This window comes from Lissotriton helveticus, chromosome 2_2, assembly GCF_964261635.1.
Source record: "Lissotriton helveticus chromosome 2_2, aLisHel1.1, whole genome shotgun sequence".
In the NCBI taxonomy this organism is placed as follows: domain Eukaryota; kingdom Metazoa; phylum Chordata; class Amphibia; order Caudata; family Salamandridae; genus Lissotriton; species Lissotriton helveticus.
Window position 1 is genome coordinate 14911567 of NC_136060.1, and position 8325 is coordinate 14919891.

An 8325-nucleotide genomic window follows, 5' to 3' on the forward strand; every position below is an offset into this window, starting at 1 on the left:
TCAAGAAAGAAGGTGTCTAAGGAGATTACGCTCTCCCACCATCTACAATGGAACAGGCACATAGAGTAGAAATGGGTCTGACGGGATGAACTCAGACTGCGAGGAGATTTTAAAATTCTCATTGCAATGCAAAAGGGAGATATTTAAAAGTGAGTTAACCAGGGCATAAGTTCGAGGGAGGATCACTAATTACTGTAGGAAATTAAAAATAGAAGATGGCATTGATTGGGTAGGAGTCAGCAAGGTTGAGCTTAGAAGAGTAACAAAACAGGTCTCAAGATAGGAAAAATTAACCCACCTAGAGAACAAAAAATCAGTTTTCCACCTGATGAATTCATGGATGAGAGATTAGACCTTTCCCTACCTGGTGAAACTCCCTAATGTACAGATGCATCTAAGTCTCTTGAGAATAGATGTGGGGGTAAAGCAATTTCTGATGTCAAAGGTGCATGGAACTCTGCTAAATGAAGATAAAATCTGTAAATGTGCCCTTCACATGAAGGGAGATTTAATACATTCTTGGTGGATTGCCTGTGATTTTTAGTACAATGGAAGTCCCTATTTAAAACCCTGTTTTTAAAAAAGAAATATGATATTACTGATAGGGGCAAGCGATTAAATTACTTGTGGAAATGAGAATCCTGGATGTAATGTGTGCTATGGGGCACTTTTTAATGTCTGAGGATACATTCTTACGTCAAACTGATGTATCTATAATGCATTAGAGGAGCAATTTTTATTTCCTGTGTAGCCTTATGATAAGTACATATATACATGATTCGATGAATTGTGGTTTTATTTATGCTTTATAGTGAGCAATTTTAACCATTGATTTTAATTGTCATATATGAGTTTTAAGAATTATTCTTCAAAAGACTAAGGTCTAAATAAACATGTTTTTTTGACTGACTGACACCCATATAGCCTCTCACACAGTTATTCACTCACCCATACAACTGTTCACACACTGTAGGAAGCTAGCTCTCTATATAGCGTACTAAAATGAAGTACACTGCGCAGAGAGTCTAGTGAGTCCCAGATTAGTACGCAAAAGTAGATACACTAATGCTCAATTTGTTGTAGTGCGGGTGAGCAGTTAGGCTTATCCGAGGGTAGTGCTAAGCATTTGTTGTACTTACAGAGGCAATAACTGAGACAAACACTCAAGAATAAATATCAGAGCAATTTGCAAAAATAATAGTTATTTTTATATAATTTTCAGACCAAGTACTTAATTTCATATGATTTATCAAAGATAACCCCTTTGCCGCGGCTGCGATTTCGCGGCAGTGCGGCACTTCCGCAAAACGGGTGGGGCCTCATCGGCCGTTGGACGTTCGCAGCACCAGCGAGGTAGTGCTTGCAACGGCCGACGGCAGCAGGGAAGGGGTTAAAGAAATAACTCACTATTGTGCACACCTGCGCACAATGAAAGTCTATGGGGAAAAAATGTAAAAATACATGTAAAACTGTACAGTTACAGTCGTTCTAAGGGTTCACGTTTGGAGTTTAAGGTATCAGCAGGCCAAGGTCTAATGTTCTACCAACGGATGGTCGGGAGGATCCAGGATTTGGCTGGGAGGTCATTGGTTGCTGGTGTGCTTTGAAGAAGGGAGACCACTGAAAAACAGGCAGCATAGGAGGACATACAGGTAAGCCCGGGGGACTCCAAATGTCCAAATGAGGGATCAGGTCGCAAGGGTCTCAGGACCACAGGATCATTCGTACCCAGGCCGGGCGGGCTGGGTTCAGAGCAGACAGTAGGTAGTCCTTGAGGTCAGGGGCAGGCAGTTTGGAGGGAAGATTTCCAGACAGCTGCACCACTCATGAAGTTGTTCTCAGGGGTTCTAATGTCCCTCGATAGGTGCTTGCCTTCTGGGTAATTGGAGTCCAGATTGGACTTTTTGTATTGGTGTAGGTCGCAGATGATCCGTCACCCTAGGGATTGGTACAGCATGGTTCTGGTAGGTCCTGGTGTCTTCAGACTTGGCGGGGAAACAGAGTTGACCTTCCAGAGCATGAGTACCTCTTCTTGGGTTGCTGCAGCATTGGTTGGTCCAGAGAGCTGCAAGTCGATAGGCTGAACACTAGAGGTTTGGTGCCTGCAGTCCGCAGGGGATTAGCTTCTGTACTCCAAGGGAGTTCTTGGGTGATTTTTGTAAAGCTGGAGAGTCTCTGGGGTTTGTAAAGTCTTCACAGTGGCAAGACAAGTCAGAACACCACAGGTGTTGAGTCTTTGCAGCAGCAAGCAAGATTTTTCACTCAAGGTCCACAGCAGGCACTTGGTTCTCGGGTTCAGAAGCTCTTCTTTGTCTGTCTTTTTTCTTAGCTCCATTGAATCTGAAGTTCAGGGTCCAGGGGTGCCACCTAAATACTAAATGTAAGGGTGTTAAAGGGGTGACAGGTAGTAACCAATGGACTACCTACTTTTAGGGTGCCTACACCCTCTGTGACTTCTTCCTGTGGGAAGTGGCACAACCCAGACAGGCAAATTCTTTCCATCCCAAGACGGAGGAATTGTAAGAGTGGGGTCCACATCACCCGCCCCACCTTAGGGATGGTGTTGGCTAAATGTTGGCACACCTCCTAATCTAACTAATTTTCCCGCCTGTCCTCCCACCAAAAGTGGAACAGGACAGGGGTGGTTGGCATCCTCCACTAACTGGAGATGACTGGGTCGCATTTCAAAGCTGACATCGCCTTTGATGCTTTCCACCTCAGATGGCCAATCTGGCATGTAGGAGTTGTGAAGCACCTCAGCCCAAAGCAGGCATTGTTCCTGGTCTCTGAGAGCAAAGGCTGTCACCCCATGAGGTCAGATGCATCTAGTGGTAGCAGGCTGGCTAAGACTTGTCAGAGACCACACCAGTGTTTGGTAAGTTTTTAGGGGGCCCACTAAGGTGTCATCCGTGTGCATTTATTATTAAATACAACACTGGCATCTGTGTGGATATATTAAGATGAGATATTTTGTAAAAAATAAACACCCATGGGTACAGTGAAGCCATCATCGTGCTGGGGAACAAATATTGACAGGTGGTTAGCCTATGTACTCTATATGGCTTCCCTGTGCACTTACAATATCCAAGAATAGACTTAAATATTGTGGGGGTCATATTAGCTCAGGCACATATGAACACACATGTTATATAGTGCACTCAGCCTTAGGGCAGTACGGCCTGTAGTAGGGATGACTTACTTATTACTCATGCAGAGTCAGTGGGCAATGTGTGCCATGTTGACTCTTCAGTTTTCTCTGCACCAAGACACACAGCCTGCAATGGCAGTTTGCATGGTATAGGTGATTGTTCCATATGGTGGTGCGATTTGTGTCACAGCCCTAGTGGACTCTCTTCAGTCCCAATGCCCTAGGTACCAGGAGTACCATTTACTAGAGCCTTGTAGGCGTTGCTTAAGTTGTGCCAATTAAGCTACAGTTTTGGAAAAGAGCTCTGGCATTGGGAACCTGGTTAGCAGGGACTTTTAGTCAAAATCCCATCATGTTCCAGGTAAAAGTGGGGGCTAAACAAGTCGAAGGAGGCACTTTTCTACACACACACACCAATTTACCCATACGACCACACACCCATACAGCCACTCAGACACCCACTACCACACTGATACAGTCACAGTGCCACTCAGATGACTTTTATTAGAAATAGTGTCACACCTTAGTAGTACAACTAGAATAGTAATTTAACCTATGCAGTAGCTTAGTATATATCTTTAACCTTCAGAAACATTGACAAAACACACTCACTGGATGCCATCATCCATGATGTCATTTGAGATGTCATCAATGATGTTATCAGCGATGTCACTGACCAAGTCATGAGTGATGCAATATGTGAGGTCATAAGTAGTCCATTGCGGGGGCATAAGTTATAGTTAGCTACGGTAACTTTAACTGTTGAATATCACTGGTTTTGCATGAGTGAAATCAGAGTCTAACTATAAGATCTTTTGTTTTTTTCAGTGAATTTGTATGGTTTTTTGAATTCTATTTCCTAAATGTAACCTTTGTTTTCTTCAGGGAATTTCAACATTTTTTAAATTGTATTTCCTAACTGTAACCTTTGAGAGTGGGTGTGTGGTGACTGTTTAGAAAAGTGAGTGAGTGCATGAGTATCTGAGTGGATGTGTGAGTGGTTGTCTGAATCTCTAAGTGGGTCTGTGAGTGAGAGGGCGCATGAGTCTTTGAGTGGGTCTGTCAATGGCGAATTAGTGCCTGAATGGGTCTGTGAGTGAGTGCATTAGTGCCTGAGTGGGACTGTGAGTGTGTGTGTGAGTCTCCCAGTGGGTGCATGTGTGCTTGAATGAATGTCAGTGGGTGTGTATGTGAGTGGGTCTATCACTGGGTGTGTGTGTCTGTGAGTGGGTGCATGAGTAAGTGTGCAGTAAAAAATGAGGGTGTTACAAGGGACCCCCTCCTCAAAGAAACAATAGAAAAATACATAAGGGGGCAGGGTATGAATACCATGCTGCCTAGGTCTGGTGGTTGGGTCTTGGAGTGGCCCAGCCAATGGTTAAAAGATTTTTTTCTCCAATTTTGCTGTAAAATTGTGGGTGGGTCTGAAAATCTGCAGCAATATTGAAAAAAAAACAAGCGCAGTCTCCCAGGGCCAGGTCCCAGGGGCATGTGGTCATAAAAAAGAAATGGTGAGGGCACATGGCACCCTCCTCCTAGGGTCTTTTTAGCCCCATAGACCATCACCTTTCCGGGACTTTATTTAATATTTAGGAGGGGGGCCTCGCGGACCCCGCTCTATTGGGCTTATTGAGCCCCAAGGACCACTACCTCCCCAGGGCTTTATTTTATCAATGGCCATGTGGACTCCCCTTCTGGGGCTTTACCATATTCCAGGTACCACCGCCTCCCCAGGACTAATTTGAATAATAAGTAGGGGGAGGTGATCCCCTGGGCCCTGGGAACCACCACTTCCCCAGGGCCTATTAAAAAACGTAATACTGGGACGGGAGCAACCCTTGACCCTTCCGGGTAGGTCACTCCCCCTCCGCACAGCACCGCCTGTGCCCGTTCTCTCCCTCGCTGCCCCAGTGTCTCTCTGCTCAGTTTTTCCTTCTGCTCCCCTCGCTGCCCCCATGTCTCTCTGCTGGGTTTTTCCTTCTGCTCCCCTCGCGGCCCCCATGTCTCTCTGCCCGTTTTGCCTTCTGTTGCTTAGCTGCTCCTACATTTCAGTGACCTTTCTGTCCTTTCTTGTGACCTTTCTGCCTCTGTGCCACTCGTTTCCCCCGTTTTTTCGTGACCTTTTCTGCCCTTTCTTGGGACCTTTCTGCCTCTGTGCCACTCGTTTCCCCCGTTTTTTGTGACCTTTTCTGCCCTTTCCTGGGACCTTTGTGTCTCTGTGCCCCTCGTTTCCCCCCATTTTTTCTGACCTTTCTGCCCTTTCCTGTGACCATTGTTCCTCTGTGCCACTCGCTTCCCCCTGTTTTTTGTGACCTTTTCTGCCCTTTCTTGGGACCTTTCTGCCTCTGTGCCACTCGATTCCCCCCGTTTTTTGTGACCTTTTCTGCCCTTTCTTGGGACCTTTCTGCTTTTGTGCCACTCGTTTCCCCCTGTTTTTTTGTGACCTTTTCTGCCCTTTCGTGGGACCTTTGTGCCTCTGTGTCACTCATTTCCCCTGTTTTCTGTGACCTTTTCTGCCCTTTCTTGGGACCTTTCTTCCTCTGTGCCACTTGTTTCTCCCTGTATTCTTGTGACCTGTTGCCGTCTGTTTCCTTCGTCGCCCCTCGCCGATGTGACCCCTGCAGCCCCGCCCCTGACTGCCCATTCGCTACCCCACCTCCCGCCTCCCAGCTGCTCCTCCCTCCCACCTCCCCATGTAGGCCGACCGCTGCGCGGTGAGGAGAGCGACCCTAGACCCTTCCAGGTAGGTCACTCCCCCTCCGCACAGCACCGCCTGTGCTCGTTCTCTCCCTCGCTGCCCCGTGTCTCTCTGTCCGGTTTTACCTTCTGCTCCCCTCGTGGCACCCGTGTCCCGTTTTGCCTTCTGTTGCTTAGCTGCCCCTACATTTCTGTGACCTTTCTGCCCTTTCTTGTGAGCTTTCTGCCTCTGTGCCACTCGTTTCCCCCCGTTTTTTTGTGACCTTTCTGCCCTTTCTTGTGAGCTTTCTGCCTCTGTGCCACTCGTTTCCCCTGTTTTTTTGTGACCTTTCTGCCCTTTCTTGTGAGCTTTCTGCCTCTGTGCCACTCGTTTCCCCCCAATTTTTGTGACCTTTCTGCCCTTTCTTAGGACCTTTCTGCCTCTGTGCCACTCGTTTCCCCCCATTTTTTTGTGACCTTTCTGCCCTTTCTTGTGAGCTTTCTGCCTCTGTGCCACTCGTTTCCCCCTGTTTTTTTGTGACCTTTCTGCCCTTTCTTGTGAGCTTTCTGCCTCTGTGCCACTCGTTTCCCCCAAATTTTTGTGACCTTTCTGCCCTTTCTTGGGACCTTTCTGCCTCTGTGCCACTCGTTTCCCCCCATTTTTTGTGACCTTTTCTGTCCTTTCTTGTGACCTTTGGGCCTCTGTGGCACTCGTTTCCCCCCGTTTTTATGACCTTTCTGTGCTTTTTTGTGACCTTTGACCCTGCTCACAGGCAGTTCGCCCCCACGCCGCTGCTCGTCACCGGACTGCCTGGTTCCTGCCTCCCTGCTGCCTCCTTGTTTCCTGGGTTTTTCCCTCCCCTCTGCCCTGTGCACCAGTTCCCCCTGCCCCCCCGCCGCTCCCGATCTGGCCCTTTCACGCCGCTGCTTCCCTGCGGCCCCGCCCCCTGCACACCCATTCGCCTCCCCGCTCCCGCCTCCCAGCTGCTCCTCCCTCCCAAGCCACCTCATATGCAGGCCGAGAAGCGGCCGTACAGCGGCCGTGCAGCAGCCACACGCAGCGGCTGAAGGCGCGTCTAAGGCAAGCCCGTCTACTCCCGTCCGTGCCTGGACAGCACCCAGCGCCAGAACCCTTGGACCCCACGAACGCCACAACACCAGAATCCACTATGAAGCCAGCACCCTCCACGCACTCAATGCCGACCGAAACCACACCTGCTTCCATGCAGCCCCAAAACAGACCCCTCTCCTGCCCCACCTGCAGCTTCACCTGCGACAGAACCACCAAACCTCCAAGGACTGGACCCAACCACCTCTGCTGCATGCTCCTCAACACCCGCTCAGCATGCAAACACGCCGTCGAGCTCTGGAATCTGCTCGACACATCCGCCCCAGATGTGGCCTAACTGTCCGAGACCTGGTGGAACGACTTCTCGGCGCCCGACATCGCCATAGCCATACCAGACGGCTACAAGATCACCCTCAGGGATCAGAGGAGGAATAGCCATCGTCCACAAGTCCACCCTCAAGGTCGTCACCCACGCAGACGACACCCTCAACAACGCCAAACACCTGCACTTCCGGATCCACACCGACCCCAACACCACCCTCAGAGGAACACTCATCTACCAACCCCCCGGACCCTGGACTCAGTTCAGCGACTCCATTGCCGACCTCGCCAGTACCCACGCACTCGCCTCATGGACTACATCCTCCTCGGGGACCTGAACTTCCACCTCGAGAACAACAACAACGCCAACTCCGCCACCCTGATCGACAACCTCGCCAACCTCAGCCTCAGACAACTCGTCACAGCACCCACCCACGCCGCCGGCCACACGCTGGACCCAGTCTTCTCCACAGGCTCCCACTTCGCCTTCGACCACACCACCGAACTCCACTGGACCGACCACCGCTGCATCCATTTCAACTTCAAGAAACCAACCACGCACCACCGCACCCAACAGCTGCCTCGCTGCTGCTGGAGCAAAGTCACCAAAGACCAGCTGATCACCTCCCTCGCCAAGAACCCACCCACCGACCCCACCAACCCAGACGCCGCAGACCGAAACCTCAGACAGTGGATCGACGACTGTGCCAACACACTCACCCCACTCAAGAAACCCTCCAACAGCCACACCAACAAGAGAGCCACCTGCTCCAGACCTCTAAACGTGCATGCCGGAAACTGGAGAAGACATGGCTCCACGAACGCACACCGGACAACCATGCAGCCCACTAGGACGCCACCCGCAGACACCACCACCTCATCAGATTAGCCAAGAGATTCTCCTTCAAAGACCGCTTGGATAACAATGCACACGACAGCAAAGAGATCTTTAGCATCGTAAAGGAACTCTCCAAACCCAGTGCCAATGCCAACGACATACCGCCCTCACAAGAACTGTGCGACTCACTAGCCCACTTCTTCCACCGCAAGATCGCTGACATGCACGACAGCTTCAACACCATGACTGCCCGACTACGCCAGACTCCACCTC